The sequence below is a fragment of the Thunnus thynnus genome, chromosome 4 (genome assembly GCF_963924715.1).
Source record: "Thunnus thynnus chromosome 4, fThuThy2.1, whole genome shotgun sequence".
Lineage (NCBI taxonomy): Eukaryota > Metazoa > Chordata > Actinopteri > Scombriformes > Scombridae > Thunnus > Thunnus thynnus.
Genome location: NC_089520.1, coordinates 25,031,013 through 25,051,595, shown reverse-complemented (window position 1 = coordinate 25,051,595; position 20,583 = coordinate 25,031,013). Strand labels below are relative to the sequence as shown.

Sequence of the window (20,583 nt, the reverse complement as noted above, 5' to 3'; positions counted from 1 at the left end):
ACATTTTCTCTGTTCACTGGCTGACTTACTGTACGGAAGCAGAAAATAGTCCTTTGCGTTGTTAAATGTATTTCTATTTTTGTTCCAATCTCTTTGTAGACAAAACCATCGATGTATATGTGTGTGCAACACATCCTCATGAAAAACCCTGATGGTATAGGTCTAAAATTCAGGCCAGCAACTGGGCCAGCAAAAATGACCTATAGTTACATTTATGTCATCTAGCAGCTGTAGTAATGCACTCTGGCTTTCCAAAACCATTACAAATCACTGTAAAAATAAAAGGGGAAGTTTTATGGTGTGACAACGCTGTGGTTAAGGTCTGGTTAGGTTTAGGCACAAAAACCATTTGGTTAGGGTTAGGGATAGATCATGTTTTGGGTTAAAATGATCATTTGGTTTATATTTCCTTGAAGTTACGCTACCTTTGTAGTCATGGCAACAGTAAACACTAGAACATTATGTTTTTATACCCAACCCACCTCCTCCTAACAAGGCAAAAATCTTCTTGTCAAGTCACCTTATATTGACGTCATCTGAACTGCGTCACTTCCCTGAGTCATAATTACTACGGCTGCTAGATGACATAAATGTAATTATAGGTTGTTTTTGCCAGCCTGAATTTTAGACCTATGCTCTTGCTTTTCCTGTGAGGACGGGCTGGTGTGTGAGATGTGGGAGCTCCGGTGGTTCTTGAGTGTAAACACTTACTTACACAGAGACACAACAGTCCCCGGTGAAAGACGGGGTAATCTGGGATTGGCAGTGGAGTCATTTCTGCAGCTGTCCTCAATCAAGTTACACAGAGAAAGACAAACACTTCGACTTGGATTTTTCTAGCAGAGAGATGTTCCTCCTGAGACATTTGAAAAGTGGAAACAGAGTGACAGACTAGAGGTATCAGGTACTTTAAGTAAATGCATCAAGATAGTTGTCATGATGTTAGACCATACTGCATAAATAAGGGGTAAAAAAGAGGAGGGATGACCTGCAACAATCATCCCTGGCTGAAAATCTATACATAATTCTACAAATCAAACCTGAAAACACTCAGTTCCCTAATTCAAAGAAGTACAGTAGACATTTATACAGACTGATAGAGTATACTGATATTTTTTATTAAAATATATCAATAGGTTTGATCAGCTTCAAATGGATTCACATATTATGTATCATACTAATTCATATTGTGGCTGTAAATCCAAGTCAAACTGTCTTTTCATTGGTTGGAGTAAAGAGGAGTTAAAGCGCAATTTTGTATTTTGTTTTAGTCAATTTTGTCACTTATGTTTACTAGTTTAATCATGCTTACTTGTGTTTAGTTGTGGAGAAAAGTTTAGTCCCATCCATTACAGTGAGGTATGGTCAACTCTGGCTGTAATTTGCCTGGTGAACAGCTTAAAGAACAATTATATTTACAGAGAGAGAGATTTCACAGGAAGTTCAGAAAATGCGCTTACCTCCTTACATTTTTTATGAGGTGTATGTATGTATTATGTTATCGGATGTGTGCAATATGGCAATATGTATGTGTTATGTTACGGGTTATGTGCAATATTGTCATGTTATGTAATTGTGTAGATTAATCAAAACTGATGTCCATTGGTGTTCTTTAGTCTTATAGCTTTGCACATAAATGCGGTCAGGCAGTCAATCAACTGTTATTTGAGGTTACCAGCCTCTACTTTTTTGTCCAATTGTAGTTGTGGAAATATTAGTTAAAATTTTTTTGCATCTCACATAAAGTCAGTTTGTACCTCGTGTCTTGAATCAAGTACCAAAATGGCTAAAAAGTTGTAAAAAACAGCTTGTTAGGAACTGATAAAAAAAAGTTAGCCAACTATTCGAGTCATGTCCAATAACCAATAACTCAGTATCAGATGCGGTTTAAGTAGGAATGTGAAGATGTTGGGACAGCAGGGGCTGATTTTGAGAGTAAAGCTTCCTTCAACTGTCTGATGGAAGGATAGGTAGAGAGAGGGGGACAGAAATGAAAAGGCAGGAGCTTTAAAAGCTTTGGGAGGGATTTGTATCCAATAAGCCATGCAGAGGATTAAACCATGTTAATGCAATGCCACACACACACACACACACACACACACACACACACACACACACACACACACACACACACACACACACACAAAGAGGCCAAAAATAGCCAGGCTGTTTCAATGCTACCTTGGTAAAACTGACTTGAAGTTTGCACAGCTATCCTTGCATTGCATTGACTTCCATTCATTGTGGATGACCTAACCAAAAGCCTCACCTGAACCTTAACCTTAACCAATTCATACCTAACCCTAACATTAACCTGACTTCAATTCACACCTTACCCCTAACCCCGAGCAGGACCTCAGAATTTACATTTTTTTCCTCATTAGGACCAAGCTTTGGTCCCCAAGAGGACCACTGGTCCCAACGAGGTTGGTGTTTATACTGGAAATGTCCCCAAGAGGTAACAAAAATGCACACACACACACACAGATAGAGGGAGAGAGTGATTGTGGCATGTGAGCAGAATGACAGAAATAAGCCTGTTTACGATGTTAATATGGGAACCAACACTGCCTCAAAAAGCACAAGTTTTAGATACTTTAGCTGCTGCATTCAGTCAGTAAAACGGTCAGATCTCCCACAGCAAATGTAGCAGCGTTCCTATAGGTAAAGGTCAGTGGCCTCAATTACTAAAACTAATCTAATGAACTAATATTATAACTAACTAATATTTTATTACTACGGTTGATTTATTGTTTTATTTATTATTAATATTAATATTTTTAATCTCATACTAGGAGTGTTTTATTCAGTTTTTATATTTCATTTTAATTGTCTAATTTTAATGCTTAAATGCAGTACTTAAATGTTTTAACCATGTAAAGCACTTTGCAACTTTGTTTTGAAAGGTGCTGTATAAATAAAATTTATCATTATTATTGATAAAATAATTAATTTATCAAAATTATGTCAAAGTGAAAGTCCCACAAATGAGGCAAGAGAGAACAACCCATAGAGTCGCCTTTCAGTATCTAATGACTCAGTGTTCGAGGATATGATCCAGTAATTATCATTATTTAATATACATTTCTTGCAGTTATGTTAGCGCTTTTGTTCTTTTAGCTACAGTAAATTTAGCATTCCACTAACAAGTGAAGAAGCTCCTCGCATGAGCACTGCGACTTCATAAAAGCCGATCAAATGCGTCTATGCAAATTAATATAACAAAGTGTTCCCATGAGAGAGAAAATCCCCTGCAGAGCTGCAGTCTTGGCTCTGGCCTGCTGCATACAGCTGCAAGACACGTGATTTCTTCAACCTAAACTACAGTGTAATCAAGGTCAGTTTAGTACAAAAGGAGAGATCTAGTAGAAAAGCTCACAGTGTATTCAAGTATTCATGCCCACAGAGAAAAGGAAGAAAGAAAAGGAAAGGCATGAAAATAAGTCCCATTGTGTGTTAGTTAGTTAGTTAGTGTGATATCTTTTAACGGGTGAGTGTACATAATGCTACATAATAAACATTTACATTTACTATCTTCTTCATCCTTATACAATCAGGCACTGAAAATAATGGACAAAAAGCCTGTCTGGTGGCATCACTGTCACATACTGAAGAAATACAATCTACTTCATTTTGAGAGCTCATTTTTGTTTTCTCTAATTAGTTTTCAAATGCATCAACAGTTTATCCCTGAGCCTCTTTCTTATCCAAAGAAAAGACAGTACCAGCGCAACTAGGCGCATGGTGAATGGCAACTGTAAAATACCAAATTGTAGATCTAAATTTGGATAATCAGCCTTTTCCACATAGGGCTGTCAACTCTGGAACACATTACCAACTGAAATCAAATTAATTCCAGATATAAAATCTTTTACAATAAAGGTTCAGTGCTGGCTAAAAGCAAACCTGAGCTGTATCCATTTTTAGCTAATTGTATTGTATTGTTATTCTTTTTTTCTTTCTCTTTCAAGCTGTACATCACAATCAATGTATTTCAGTATTTGTATTTTATTGTATTTCCATATCTGTAGTGTACTGTGTTTCATGATGATGAAAACTGTACATTTTAATTACATTGTATATGTAAAGCCCAACAAGGGACAAGAGTTGAAAATTGGCAGTAGCTATAAACTCTCTGTGCAGCAGATCAGTTTCATGCTCTGTATTGGAACTATAAATAAAAATAATAATATTTGTTCTTATAAAATAAGTCAGTTAATTGATTTGTTGATTGATTAAACATTTAAGTCATTCCTCGAGCAAAAAAAACACTCACTGGTTGCAGCTTCGCAAATATGACCATTTGTTGTTTCATATGATTGATGATTGAATTAGACCCAAAACAATTAATTGATTAGAAAATTAACCAGTAACTATTTTAATTTTCACAAGTCTAATTCTAAGGCAAAAATACCAAAACAAAACTGGTCTCAACTTCTCAAACTTGAGGATTTACTGTTTTTCTCCTTTTTAATATCTTTGTAAACTTAATATCTTTGGATTTGTAATGTCGGTTGGACATAACAAGAACTTTTCTAGACGTTACTTCAAGTTCTGGGAACTTATGATGGGCATTTGTCACTGTTTTCTCACATTTAATTAACTAAACGATTAACTGATTAAGCAAGAAAACAGTCAGTAGATGAATCAATGATAAAAGTAATTGTTAATTGCACCATAAATTGAATATCTTTGGATTTTTGACTGTTGGTCAGAAAAAACATTCCGTGAATGAAGAACATCAGGATATTTTGTTCATCATTCATTTTACAGAGAATATTACTGATCACAGAGAGCGCACACAGCTTTACTTTACCAGTTAAGTAGCAGCTGACTCGTTTAGATTGTCGAACAGTTACTGGAATGAACAACAATCTCAACAAATTGCTTTGCCGTGTTCTGAAGATGAATTAGAGCAGTCTCCCTCGATATATGAAAGAAAAACATAATATCATCAACAATTCATTACAGATAAATTGCAATCCCGCAGCTCTCAAGAGAGAGAACATTGATTGTGGACTGAATGAAGGCTGCTGGATCATAGCTTCAGGGACAGTATGTCTCTCTGGCATTTGGTGATGAATACTCTTCAAGCTATGACAAAATTAAACAAATGTACTTCAATACTATATTGTCAGAAAAGTGGATGCTCTCAGTAGTCACTACTGTGTACAGGTATTTCTCCGCAGAAGAAAGAGGAGAAGATAAAACGTGCATGTTGACAGTAAACTCACCGTGGTTTTAAAGCGCAAATATTTGATGCGCTTACTGTACAATAGCTTCTCCTGCAGGATAAACACCCCTTCAGCTCTGCCCTCGCTACCTTATGTACTAAAATGCTTAACATACACAAGCTAGATAAATACATACACTTTATCTAAGACAGACAGAAACAGCATAATGTATGCATTTATGACAATAATCATTTGCATTTCAAATGAAATGTTTTATGCATGTGCACTGCAGATACTTAATATTGAACAGTGAATTCAAATATGTTGCCTATAGTTCACTGTCACCACCTAAACTAAAAACACATGTTATTTTTAGTATCTAATTAACACTAAAATGAAATATGATGTATCATGGTGCTCTGTCATGAGTGTTTACAACGCACTTACATACAAACATTACTAATTGCAATTAACAGCGCTGCCTAGAACATCTGGGTGATCAATTAAGTGAACCCATGAGGGTACGACAGGGTGATCAGGGAGGCACTTAAAGTGTCTTAATATGTAAATGAACAATGGTTGTGTCATTTAAATTACTGCGACAAAATACATTTGTAAATTGAGTTGAGGCATATTTTACGCTGAAGTCAAATGAACCAAACATGATGATCTGTTGTTTGTGTCCTTTGATATTATGAGAAGACAACTGATGATGTTTTTGGTAAAGGTTAAAATGTGCAGAGAGATCATTAAAAAATTGTAAAAGACTGTCAATTATTGCGCTGTTCAAAAGAAATATGTGCAGGTTTTATTGTTTGGAATTTATGCTCAAAGTTACAGCGTTCGGTAGTGAGTAAGTAATAGTAATAGTGACAGTAATAGTAAGGAAATAAGTAAATGGATATCCAGTCAACAAGGTGAAAAAGTGATTGTCTGTTTCATTAGAGGTTTTCACTTTGCGGTGTTTGTCCGTGTGTGATCTCTACCTGCAGTGTGGTTTTATTTGGGTTATATTGATCCAATCAGTATTTGCGGAGGTCAATATTTGTTAAAAAATGTATTCGAGATTTTTGTTTGTTTGTTTGTTTCCCAGACTATAAAAAAATGTAAGCTTTTGGACTCTTCACCTTTGTGAGGTTTCCAGTACGCCCTGATGAATGGATCACTGTTTTGTAGTTTGTTGTGCGTCGAGCAGCTCAGTGGAGCAAAAAATCACTAATGCAACAGCAGCAGAAAGGATATTGATTATTTTTTTGAGTAAAAAAACCAAGGAGGTATTCTCAATGTCACTGGAAATCTGACAACAAGCTACACAGCCATAACTCCTCTCAACACTATTTCTTGTTCTCCTTATGCACTTTCTGAAAAATTACACTGAAATTCAGTTTGACTCTTGCCTCATGCAGAATGCATCTCAAAAAAATCATTCTGAGAGCCTGTTCCTCTCAAACACAACTTGCTCTGCTTTTCTGTTCCAAAACAGACGCAGCAGTTTGCTCCTATGGATAGTATCACAGAAGAGATTTGTGCTCAGAATGAAATTAATCCACTGTGAAATCATCAGTCCAGTGTTGCACCTCAGGGAAGCCCACAGAGGACACTCATGATGCTGAGCATTGAGGCTATGTTCCATGAGTGCTTACTGCTCTGCAGGCAACATTGTGCATGCATCTGCATGACAAAACATGCCCTTTCATCCAAGCAACAACACAACTCTGCTACACTTACTGTACTCATGTTACATTCAAACTATTTAAAATCAAATACACTGACATTTCTATTCTGATCAGTTTTTAGCCTCAGCAAACAAAAGCCCTCAGAGATTTATTAGCCCGAACAAAGGACAACAAGTTCTGCCTCCCACAGCTTCATTTTTTTCTTTTTCTTGTTTGACAGCCTCGTTCAGTCTAAATGTCTTGAGGATCCATCGTAGTTCAATCTACAGTACAAGGTCAAGGCATGCTGTCTTTCTGTAGCCTATGAGCTAATTCTCCTGGTGGTTCAGGCGTTTCACGATATCCAGCATCAACATCAAGCAGGCCACTGTCTCATTAGCACTGGCTCTCTTGGCCCGTTCGCAATACCAACAGGGTAGAAGATGCAAACAAATGCATTAAATGAAGACAGAATATCACTGCACTGGGGGCTGGAGAAAAACAGAAGTCCAGATGTACTGTACCTTATTGGATGGACTGAAGAGTTTGTTGTTGAGGTCTAAGAAGAGCAGGCTCAGAGAGGAAGAAATCCTGTAACAGAAAGACAGCTGATCAGCGTCAATAAAGCGACAAACCGTACACATTTTCTGTGTATAACAATGTAAGTCTGACATTACAAAAAGTTAAATTGCTTAAACTTTCAATTCCCCAAAAAGCTGTGTTCACCTTGTTATTTTCAGATGACTTTTTATTGGCTAGTGCATTGTGTTTCATTGTCTTCAGAACTTCCTATTGTCTTGACAAATGAAATAAATGCTTTTATCTAACTTTTTCTTTATTTGGAAAATCAATTACCTTTTACAGATAGGCAAAGTGGCACATCTTTATAGATAAAACATTTCAATTAAAAACCATAGATTAGATTAGGAAAATGCTTCCTGAGGCAGTAAAACTCCAGGAAACCATATCATGAATCGGCAGAAACCTTTTTCCACCCACATAATATGACTTTTGGATTCTTCACTAACAGTAGGAAAGTATGACTTAACTACAGTAGCAAACAGGTAGCCCCCTGAGTGTCTTTTTTTTAAGTATGTTGTGTACCTATGATGCTAAGAGATTTAAGTGCAGCACAAACAAACATTCACTGAGAGAATCTAACATCTCCTACAACAAATGCTTGTACAAGTTCAACGTGTAAGTCGGCACAACACAAACTCTTATTTTAGGATGGTGTGGCAGTCTATCATCAAGTATTATGAGCTACGTCAACTGCAGCCTGGTGGGATGCAAACACTTGACTATTTCTGGAGACAAACACCTTTGTGACGCGGGCAGAAATATCAGACAGATTTTTTCCTGAGGACAGCCTTGGTTCAGTTGGACCTGCAACACTGTAAAGGGCATCTTCTGTTATTTAAAAGCTATTCTTATTGTTTTATAGTTATATTCTGATCTGATTACACCTGGATACATTAACTGTCTCATTGAAGGTTGCTGAAAACAGCTGCAGGTTCTTCAACAACTAGATTCAGAATTTTACTGGCTATGTAATCAAAACTCTGTGAGTGAGTGCATGTTTGACACAATCCAGCCACAATACACAGTGAGCAACTAGAGGAAAATGTCACTGCAACCATTGGTGATGCTTTATTAGCATTTCAGAGCTATGTAAGTGAACATGATCTCAAAAAAACTGTCAGAAATGTCAACATTTGCATTAAAATGAGTGCCTTGTCACACAATAAGCGAAGATGCTGCCTTTTAGTTAGATACACACAAATGTAAGTTATATTAACAAAAGTTGACTCATGCAATCTAGTGAAACAAAGAAATCTTTACCATCAATAATAATATAAAAAGGTATTTTGTCAATTTAAAGTCGGGTCAACTTATATTTTTTGTTAACATCTTCAGAACAATTTCCAAACTTAATGAGTTCAAGATTTGTGAGATGAAACTACAGTGTGAGTTCAATAAATGTCCCTCTGTACTTATTAGCACTTCCCAGCATACACTGTATTTGGATTAAATCTCTCTAGTTGGAACAGTTAAATGATGCAGACTTTAAATGTACTGTACCTCCGATGAGTCACAACATTGTCACTGATAGAAACTGTGCTACTCCTAATTAACCTCGGAGCCTCCTAAGTTATAAATCAACAGAAGCAGCATCAGAGTTGTCTTGTATTTGACCATAACTGATCATTTTATAGGAAAGTCTAATGATCATGTGATATTTGACAAACTGGCCCCGAAGCTTTTTTGCTACTGGAACAATATGATATAATAAAATTCATATAATAAAGCTGAACTTTAATTAAACTGAACTGTATATTTTAAACTTTCAATGCATACTGTACTATTCTAGTTCCCTATCAATTACTTGTGTTTAACTCAGTTTAAAAGATGTGACAGTAAGTCATAAAAATCCAATCAAGGAAGTCAGTTGTCTTTTCTCTGATATTTAAATAAGAAGATGATGAAGGTTTCATATTGCAGCATTGTGAAGGAGTTTTCATTTGAGAGAAAAAAAAAAACTATTGCTGCCTAGTTGCCGGTAGTTCTTCTTAGCATCCTCCACATGGTTCATTAATGATGCTGTCTGGATGGTTATTGGATGTGCACCACAGAGCCTTGACTGATCAGGGGCCTTAACTGACCTTCACCTGACCTCTGCTTGATTAGAGAAGCTGGAGCTCCCTGCGGGTTTTCAAGGCTCTGATGCAGGCTAAATGCCTGACCTCATACACTCCTAACATCATTTTGGGCTTTGCAACTGGGTTCATCTTTCATTAGCTGGAGGTCAGCCATGTGGTCTACCTGGCCAAAGTAAGTTCAGTGTGGCAGTATTTTCATACAATTGAATGATTTAGTCACATTATAACTGTATGTATGTGTCTTTGTTTATATCTGCATATGTGTGCGTGTGATTCAGATGTCCTCGATCAATACAATTACATCTCCCTCTTTTATATGAAAAAGGCTCCAAGAAATCAAATGGAAGAAGCTGTCCGCTGGGACACGATGAGGAGCCTGAAGCATAATTGGCAGCTTGCAGCCATAATCAAATGTGTCTGTGGTATTCATGAGACTGAAGCAATAATGAGGCCTTTTTTCCCAGAGTGATATTACAAACAGCAGAAACAAGATCAAGACGAACATTTTCAGGCGCCAAAATTTTCTCAGCATCAGTTCTGACACACCCTGTAGCACAGACTTATGGGGGTTTTCCATACACATATGCTGGCTTGGCTTGACTCGGTTTGACTCGGCGCGTCAGCCCAGCACGTCAGGGATTTGCATCTCCATAACAACAGGGCCACCTGCTTGAAGGTTTGTCTTTGACTGATGACTTGCTTGTCTTGAGTCAATGACTGATTTAAAAGCAGCGCCCTCCTTAGCACTGTTTACTCAAGCCCCCAGGAAGTGCGCCAAGCTGTGACTAGTGGTCAAAGGAGTAGCTGTAAAATGGTGGGTACATTTTTCTGAGTGTCACAACCCCCAGGAAATGACCTGTTTCACTATCAGAATTTGATTAATTTGGAATTTAGTACTTAGTAAACATGCATCATAGCTAGTCTGAAGTTTTAACTTAAGAATATTTGAGAGAAAGACTTTGCAAATTATTTACAGAGTAAGATAATCAACATGTTTGTTAGGCCTTGAGGATGTATACAGTAAGCTTTGATGGGAAATTGAACCAAAATTTGTGAATTTAAACCAAAACTGTTTGTTTACCCCACAAGCTACCTTTAAGCCTAAATTAATATGACTCATTGTAAGTACCACTGCATATACTTAGATCAATAACTCTGCTAATACTGTATTGATCCTTGAAAGTGCACATTGAAGTGGTTTTTCTCTTCTGATATTTGGTTCCAAACCTCTGATGCTTTTCACCAGTGTTTGAATGACAACTGGGGGGTTTAGCTTCCATTAAACAGACATTAGCTTCCCTGGAAGCGACAAAATTTCGAGTTTGGGGGGGGGATCTGGAAAAACCGATTAGCATTTTTAACACTGCAATGAATAAGAATATGATACAAGAAATAGATTAAATCTAATTAAAATCCTGTCATTTTACATGTGTCTGGTCAGAGTGGCTGTCTTTCTCTTCTTCTAATGCATGTAACATGATTGATCTGGACTTGTGCAGGGTATTTTGTATGTATCATGGGTCATGGGCTTCTTTCATCCTGTATTGTTTTTGAACACCTATGCATCATAAGTATGTGTGGATTTGGTGTCACATCAGCAATTCTCAATGACTGTGAGCGGTCCATGCAGTTGTTGGCTACTGGACCGAACCTCCTGTTAACACATTTAGTTCAGCTGCCCCTAGCTCATCATTTCTGCAGTGCATTAAAGCTGAGTATCCCCTCTGTCTATCAGCATTCAGTGAAGATTTTACTGCCCTTCCTGATCATACACCTGTGTGAAGCAGTTTCTCCTCCCTCCATGTCAGCCACAAAAACAAGATTTCAGAATAAAATGGATGTAGGAAACGCCCTCCCATAGCGATTTCTCAACGCATTGACTAATAGCTGTAAAAACAGGCTTAATTTCCCACTAAGTGGTGAGTTTAATCTTTTTATTTTTCTTTGTAATAACTGGTATTAAAAACGTTGATCGCCTAATGAAGTCCCTCACCCTCCCCACTTGAAGCTGTCAATGGTTCTGACAGGTATGCACTTACACTACACCAGACGTAAAAAAAAAAAAAAAAAAGCCACAGTGAACGCTGCTTTTTGGGTCATCTAAGGATCTCTACTGACTGAGCAGTGATTAGTGACTAGTGTAGATCCTCACAGGAGAGTTTAACCACAGGCCTAGTTTGCCCATGTATGAGCTTAACCTTCATTGTGGCTCATGCTGTTTTGGCTTCTCAGGGCATGACTTGCGCTAACAGTAAGTGCTAACCGGGAGGCCTGAAAGCAGCAGGGACTCTATTGAGGCAACACTAGCCTGGTGCATTAGCCTAGCTCTCCTGTGACACACTTTCTGCTGTCTGAGGCAGCCACTCTGAGCCAGATCTAACCATTTCACTACAGGCCACACAGCTCTCTCTGCTGCTCATCAGCCGTTCGTCTCTGTCATCTCTGACACGCATCCATTCATCGCTCCTTTCTCTTTTTGTTAGCCCGCCAACATCTTTGTTTTGCCACTCAGTCTAATTGCTTTCTCATAAACCCTGTGCACCCATCTTTTTTCATCTGTCTGATTCCCTCTCTCTCTCTTTATCTTTTTGCAAACACTCACAATTGATAACTCACAATCCTGCCTTGATCTGACTGACCAATCCTGCTTTGTAAATCAGCAAAAACATCCTTCCCTGCTTAATCCTGTTCTTTTTTTTCACACTCATATTGCAAAAGGCGAACAGTGACTACTCCACTGTGCGATCATTGCGGTGACATCTATTTACAGATTAAAACCTCTGTCCTTCTCTCTTGCTCTCCTATAAAATATGCACAAATGTGGCCACTTGTATCAGATATCTGCACACACTGTTCATGCATTTGCATTTCCCAGCAGAGCCGTTCATAAATGTAGTCAGACTCAGGCAGTGCACCAAGGGAGTAGTGGCCCCATAATCCACTTAGGATGTGGAGGATTTACCCACTGTCCCTTTCCTCTCCTATCAGTGACAGGAGTGTAACCTCAGTAAGGGTGCTCGAAAGTATCCAATCGCTGAGAGCCAGAATGGTGGGTCATGGCTAGGTGAGGCCTCTGATAAAACAATGCAGGCACCTGATGTGATACATGAGGACAGTCACCCTCCAAAGTGTTTTGGAAAGCACTGAGGGAGAAGTCTTTGTGTCAGAGTGTGATTAAATTAGATGGTTGAGAGGGCAAGGACTGGTTCAATATTCACACCATGGATATTTTATCAACTACTCGTATTGACAACTATTTAACAACATTACATTATTTTCACACGCACTTAAGATACTTCAAAATACTTGGGATGCAGTATTACAGGATATTCTATACTCTCACTAGATGACAACCAGTTTCATGTCAGGAAAACAACAACACTCATTTTCTCTGGAGGACCTGAACCTACAGGTCAGAGGTCACTCAGTGCTCCCTCATCTTTCTTTCTTTCTGTGGCAAGAGTACATAATTGGTCGTTCCTATCATGGTAAAATATCTTGCTGGTCATTGTTACAGTGTAACTGAAGCTGACTCCAGAGAGAAAAGCACAAGAGACTCACTTTAGTTTAGCTTTGCTAACTGTGCTACTTTCCTGCTCTACTTCATGCTCCACTTCTTGTCCCCTATAAGTTAGCTTGCTCTGGCATATTTAACTTCTTTAACTAGTCCATCTATGATGACTAATGTCCATACTGTAAAATGCTTAAACCAGATTTCAGATGGTTAGAACAAATGGGGACGATTAATTGATTTAAATATATAATGTATTGCAGATGCATGCAGTAGAGGATACTACATCATACCTTGACATTTTGTATTTTTAGCCACACTATAGCGGCATAGCTCTTGGGATGACAATGCCGGTCTGTTGTTTGGTGAGTCTGCCTACCATGTTGGTCCACACTGAAATATCTCAACAACTACTGGATGGCTTGGCACAAAATTTTGTATAGACATTCATGGTTCTCAGACAATAAATCCTAATGACTTTGACTTTGACCTTTGACTTTTGCTCTAGCGACACTATTAGGTTCACATTTGTGGTTTTGAGTGAGATGTCTTGACAACTTTTAGAGGAATTGCCAAAAGTTGGTAATAATAATATATAAAAAGTCTCTTTTGCCAGGTAATAAACATTGTCAGAGTCTGATTACCAATAATGACACACTGCCATTATTTATGGTTATGCGTTCCAATTAGTCTACCTATGTCGTCTTTTGCCCTCAATATCTTAGTGTATTTTGACATGTTTGTTGAAAAACTAATGATGTTTTATGGCGTGACAATGCTGTGGTGAGGACTGGTTAGGTTTAGGCACAAAAAACACTTGGTTAGGGTTAGATAATGGTTTTGGTTAAAATGATCACTTGCATGTCAAGGGAGAGTGTGTACTTTTGGAGCAATGGGCCTTCGGAGCAGTGGGCTTTTGTTTTCAGGATAGCGGGCCTTCGGACTATGGGCTTTCGGTCAAATGGGACATTTTCGGAACTACTGGAGTTTCAGAATAATGGGCCGTCAGACCAATGGTATGGCACCAAAACTAATGCCATTACCATAAGCCTCAGCTGTGCTTTGCATTTAGCGCTAATTAGGAAATGTTAGTGTGCTAACATGCTTAACTAAGATGGTAAACATGGTAAACATTATACTCGCTAAACATCAGCATGCTAGCATGCTGGCCTAGCATTTAGCTCAAAGCCTCACAGAGCTGCTAGCATGGCTGTAGACTCTCAGTCTTGTTTTTGAATATATTGCCATGGCATCACAGATTTGTAGCTGTACAGATAAATAATGGTCCACTGAAAACATTAAATATACATTTTGAATTGCATGCTGTGCGTGTATGGAATACAAATGCTTAATATGTCAATAATACAAAATCACATTAAATACAGAAGTGTTTAGCAAGAAGTCAACTATGTACAATGTACTAAAGGCTTCAATTTTGGATTTATGTGCAACCCTTTAGGAAATTACAATCTCTTTCATTACAGCCATTTATTTATGGGCTCATAGGTCAGTTAAAAATTAAGTTTACATTCTAATCAATGTAAACATCTCATTGGCTAGTGAACACTAACTCACTATGATGACTGCTTTGGCATTACACTCATAAATAACCTCAACATATCGACTATCACTGTGGGTGCAGCGTCTCTCCTCTGATTGCCCCTGGGAACCTCCTTGCCATGGTAACGACCCCTAATGACCACCATTGTGGCAACAGCTGTAGTCGTAGCAACAGTTGGCCAGTGCAGCTCTTTTACACTGAGACAAAAGGACGAGAGGGTGAGGAGGAAGAGAGGGCAGGAGGCTCTGTCATCAGCAGGCAGGCAGGATCCTCCTCTCAATCCATCCATCCATCTTTTAATCTATCCATTCATCATTTTTTCTGTGAATACATGGGTCTGCCTGTCTCCTGCCCGCTAATATTTTTCCCCTCTGTATTGTCATCTGTCTCTTTGTGTTATTGGTTCTTTTTCAATAGATAATTAACTGCTTAATGTTCTCCTCAAGCAAATGGATTTTCAGAGCCATAAATACACAGATCGTTACCATCATCACAATCATTTTCCTCTTTCTCTTGCTCCGTCTTTTCCAAGATTTACTCTCCAGTTCATCATGCAATACTAATATGTGTACATTTACAATTCTGACAAATCCAGTGGCCATCCGTCCAAAAACAAAGCATGCTTGCAGAAAAATGGTTCTCACCAACTCCTCCCTTCTACCAACTCATTCTTCACTCACCCACCCTGGTGCTCCTTCCGTTCTCTCTTCCCCTTTTATAATGCACACTATCATTTTCTTCTCATATCCATTTACCCCTCTCAATGTTTCTACCTCTCCATCCCTCACACTGTCATTTGCTCTCCCATATTATAGCCATTCTCTCTCACCTATCCGTCTCCAGCGCTAACATTCTCCATCCCACTCGGTCTCTCCATCGGCGCCTCCCCCCAGGCTCCGAGCAGCCTGTGTACCCCCCCAAGTGAGAGCACTGAGAGAGCCTGAAATATTGATGTCCCTAGGCGAAGGCCACCTCCAGCACACTCTGTAGGGGGTGCGGGCCAGTACTGCAGTCAGGTAAAGTCGGAGTGGGCAAACTTTAGCAAGGCGGACAGCTATGCCATGGCAGATGGAGGGAAGCAAATGAGGAGAAATGATGGAGTATGTACGTGTGTGAAGACTGTGTGTGAAAATCATGTTATCCCAGCTGCCAGCTGGCTTCTTCACATGCATCTGGTGATTTGCTTCAAGGTAATCTGGAGCTTCATCCAAAGTAGTGCGTGTCTGGTGGACTTGTGAGCTGGACTTGCTTCATACAGCGTTTACTGCACATGTTGATCTCGACACAAGCCTGATCCGTTTGTTTGTTTATGCACCCCTCCCCCATCTTTTTCTTCTTGTTCTTCTTCTCTGTTGCTTTCCATCCTCTTCTCCCATCTCTCTTGACATCTCTCTCTCCCCCCCGACATCCAAACCATTTATTTTCTTTCCCTCTCATTTTCTGCTCTTTAGCCACACTCCTTCCTCTTTGTCTTGAAATGTTAACATTTTGCTGTATTTCCTAAAGATCACCTTCCTCATTCTTCTCTGAGTGACTTTTTCTCTCTTTGGTGAAGGTGACCTTGTCAAAGAGACCCATAAGAATCGCCATGGAGACAGCATCCAGCTAGGTGATGCTTATGGTGAGAGAGGGGGAAGGGGGGACACAGCAAAAAAAAAAGGTTAAAGATGAGAGAGTGATGGTGTGAAGGCAGCTTTTTCCTCCTTTTGCTCCTGATTCATGGTCCCATCACCCTGGTTTAGATTACTATAATATTGCCTGCCTCTGTATTTCTCTCTTTGTCTGTTTCTTTCTTGAACCTAGCAACGATAAAAAAGCTGTCTTCTAAAAAAAATCTTATTTTGTGTTTAAAAAAGGACACAAATTTAATCAATGTGAAGCAATGTGTCACACCTTTATTTTCCAAACCCTTTCTTATTTAAAAGAATCTGTCTAATTTGCACAATGAAATACAGTCCCTCCTAATCTACAGGAAGTGCTGACTTGCTTAAAGTGTGAATCTGTTCTCCCTACAATTTAAATGAAACTTTCCTCACTCACTGGCAGCATAGGAACAATGCAGCACTATTATAAAATCTGTCCTACAGCAGTCAACTCAGCTGAATATGCTAAAAAACAGCGATAGGGTAAAATATATAAATCTATTGTACCGTTAGTATTAGATGTGATTAAAAGAAAACTAGCAACAAGTTAATACAGTCTCTCTAATTTACATGTGGTTAACCTTGTCAGGTTCCACGTCTTCTTGAATCTCATTTATGAGGAACGTTGGATTTCAACCTTCTTCAGCGTGGGGAGATAGTGTTGCAGAATTGATCAAAAAGTGAAGCTGAAAGTGCAGATGCAGACATTGCTTTGGTATGAGCTATTTCTCTGAGATAACATTTGCTGCTCCCGCATCTTGGCACACTCAGTAAGATCATGGATTTCCCAACCAATTATATTGACAGGTCACAGAAGGTCTTAGCTGAATGTTCTTTGTTTAACATGTCAATATTTTAAGACATTTATTGGTTTTCCATATGGAGATGATTGATTTGACTCAGTTGGAATAGACCTGACCCAAAATGTACAATGTACAGTGATGGTGTGATTTTACACAAAAGAGAACAACAGATTCTGGATGATTTTGACATTTTAACATTTTTCAGTTGTTCATTTTTATGGTATCCATATATCCCAATTACAAATGGTTAAGGAAAGGTTACATTTAGAGAGCCAAAACCCTTACGTCTATCTCCCTATACTTGAATGTCACACTACTTGTATGAATGTTGGCACTAGACATAAATTGTTCTGTAGAATCGTCTTATGAACGCTGTTCCTGTAGGACACTAGGCTGGTAATTTATCACCTTCTTATCTTTAACTGCACAGATCTAAAACACAATAAGTCAAAGAAGTTTTAAACTAGCACTGGATTTGATCACATCATCCATAAGTCAAAGGGAGAAAGCAATCATTCGTTTTCATGCTGTATTCTCAATGTGACAACACTGTCCTGTACAGTATGTGTCTGTCAAAAAGGAAGTTGAGAGATATATGGAAATGATGGCTGAAACTTTCAGTATCATGAAACCTTTTGGATTAGCACAAAAAGAAAACATAGTTTCTTCTCTAGCAGATTTTCTGGCCCACAGTTGTTGTGAAGATGCAATCAGGCCTGCAATGCGTCACTCACACAGCCGTAGGCAGATCACAGCTGCCTGTCAAAATTAGGGCCATCCTACTTTCTCCAGGCACCGAAATGTAAATGTAGATGTGTAACATTTCAGCATAAATCCAGTGGTTGTTATTTGTAACATTTTCCCACTGAATTGGAGAGGAATAAAGACAGGCTTTGATTTTTCTACATGAAATTTTTTCTCAGGGCTCTGCAGTGCAGTGAGCCTCAGTGTCTTCTATGTCATACACTGAAAAGCATACATCTTGAGGTTGCACAAATCACTGCAGTATGCAATTTACTATGGATGGGACCACAGTTATTCAAGACCACAATGGACTTGAAAAGACCAACTTCCTCTATTTTATTCATATAGTGGTGGTTGGAAAACAAAAAGTACACTAACTATCTGTGGTAACACTTTATTGCACATCATGTCACTATTTACTGTCTGGTAATAGTAAATGATAGCTAATCAAAGAAGAAAATGAGAACAAATCTAAAAGCAAAATAAAACTTAATTCATTTTAACAGACTACTTGATTTAAGAGCTGCTGTGGCCACTTCCTCCTTCTACTGACTCACTCAGGTGCAGAAAAACTTATATGCAAGCTGTTGTGTTTCAGTTCAGAAGTTTCAGCAAAGAACAGCATTTGCCTCACAGTAGATCAGTTCAATACATTTTAAAACAAACCAAAATCCAACTATGCAAAGTGTCCGATTTTAAAGCAGTATTTATGGGTTTTTTTTGGAAGATGTGGGTGATAATTAACTGTGGGTTTGTCACTACAAATGACCCCTTCACATTACATGCAGTCATTTGATCTATTGTTAATATAAAAAATATTGATAAGTGCAGCTTTAAATCATAAAATTCACAGTTAAATACACCATTTTCTACTGGATTTTATTGTTTACCAATATGAATGTGCTGTGAAAAATATAAAGCTGTCATCTCATCTTGGATAGGTTGGCTGGCAGCAGGGTGATTTTACCTGTCAATAATAACCATAATAACAATATTTTTGTGTGCATATAGTGAAAGTGTAAACACATTTACATTCCCAAAAATGTCTTGCCTGTGCCAATGCTGAGTGAGAGCAGTGTGGCTGAAACTAATTGTTTTCTAACAGCTAACTGTGGAGGACTAGAAGAATGGGAGCAACTCTGTATCTTTGCCATAGACTGTAAAAAATAATGGATGTAGCCACCGTGACGTCATCCATTGCTTTGTGGACTCCTGTTTTGAAGCCTCATGTTTGCATTTTGACTGTTGACGTCTTAGATTTTTGGAGCCAGAGGTGACCATATTTGGACGAGAGGGTGGAGCTGACCCTAACGCTAGCTGCTAGCTTGGTTAGCACGGTGCGTTTACAGTCTATGGTTAACTGTGATAATGCTAATGCTAATGCTAATTTTCGCCACCAGAAAACACACTCAAAACCATTAAAACAAAATGTACTTACCGGAAAAAACTGAACATCCAACTCCTTAGAGGGTCTTTTAGTACAACCAAACGCTGAACAAGACTTTTCTAGGCGATCAAAATGTTACAATTAACTTCCATGAACTGAAAACACAATGAAATAGCAACAGCTACAGCTACACCAATACTCTGTGAATCTGGGGTAACGGCATGTTTATGTTATCTAACCAACGTTGTTGCCATGGTAGCGACTTGCCTGTGATGGCACCCACCTGTCACTCAAAGTGGCCATGCTTTTAATTATGCATAACTGTAACCCTTCATAAAATTTAAACAGATGAGTTATATAAAAATTCACCCCCTGTACAGTTGTCATAAATGGGGTAATTAGCTACAGAGACCAAAAATGTTTTTTGTACCAGGCTTTAAACATGTTTATTTCTGGTATAAAGTTGGGCATTTTAACATGGGGTCTATGGGGATTTACTCGCTTTTGGAGCCAGCCTCAAGTGGCCATTGAGGAACTGCAGTTTTTGGCACTACCGCATTTTTCACCCACGGAGGTTGCCACTTGATCTCTGCCCCATCATTGACAAAGAGCATTCAAGGGCACTTGACAGAGTAAGAGTAAGGATGAGGGACACAGAGAGTGAAAAAGGCAGAAAGGAAGCAGTAAGAGGGGACAGTAAGGGGGAGAGAGAGACATGAACACGGCAATTTGCAGCACTTGCTACCTTTTGGCCAGAGAAATCATCCTCTTCACTTCAAACAGATGCTAAAATGTTCCTGAAACAAGCATAACATATCAGCAGGCTGATAATCAATATACAACTATACTCACACACAACACCTATGTAAACACACACTGACCTTCACAGCAGTGAAATCTCCTTACAATCTACTGTGGGTATTACAGTAAAACCCTAACAACTTATAATTAAATTCCTAATGGGTCTGATTAAAATTCAGAACAGCAAAGTTTGACTGTCTTCAGTTTTTGACCCCTGAACATTGAGTGTGCTGTAAGGATTTGCTTACCATGAAGGTGGCTTTAACAGAGGAATATGAGGCTGAAAACAAATATAAGTAATTATAAAATAATTATCAGCACAGATAAGTAAGACTGTTAATTACTGACATAATATAGCCAGAAACTACTGATAGCAAGCCAGTCCTTTCATATTTGTGCTCCCAAACATGCACAAATCCACAAGAAAGTTGCAAAACCATCTAACAAAGTGTTTTGACAGAAGGCACATCAATATTTTGCCAGGATTACTGTGGAGGTGTAAACTATGCAAACAAAGAGCAAACTGAATTAGCACATAACTGGGCCTGGGGCGCACAAAATTGTAATTACATGGAATTAGCTCCACAGACTCTTGCTGTTAGAAAAAGTTGAGCTCAGGATATTAGGAACTCTATGTGTACCTG

General features: G+C 38.5%; 1 protein-coding gene across 3 annotated transcripts in view; it reads right to left on the bottom strand.

The window, feature by feature from the left end:
- dlgap4b (discs, large (Drosophila) homolog-associated protein 4b) overlaps positions 1 to 20,583 on the bottom strand; it is a 114,038-nt gene that overhangs the window by 72,826 nt on the left and 20,629 nt on the right. For all 3 annotated transcript variants that reach the window (XM_067587877.1, XM_067587874.1, XM_067587871.1), the window contains exon 2: positions 7,354 to 7,420. The gene's annotated coding sequence lies outside the window, so the exon portion shown is untranslated. The remainder of the gene's footprint in view (positions 1 to 7,353; positions 7,421 to 20,583) is intronic.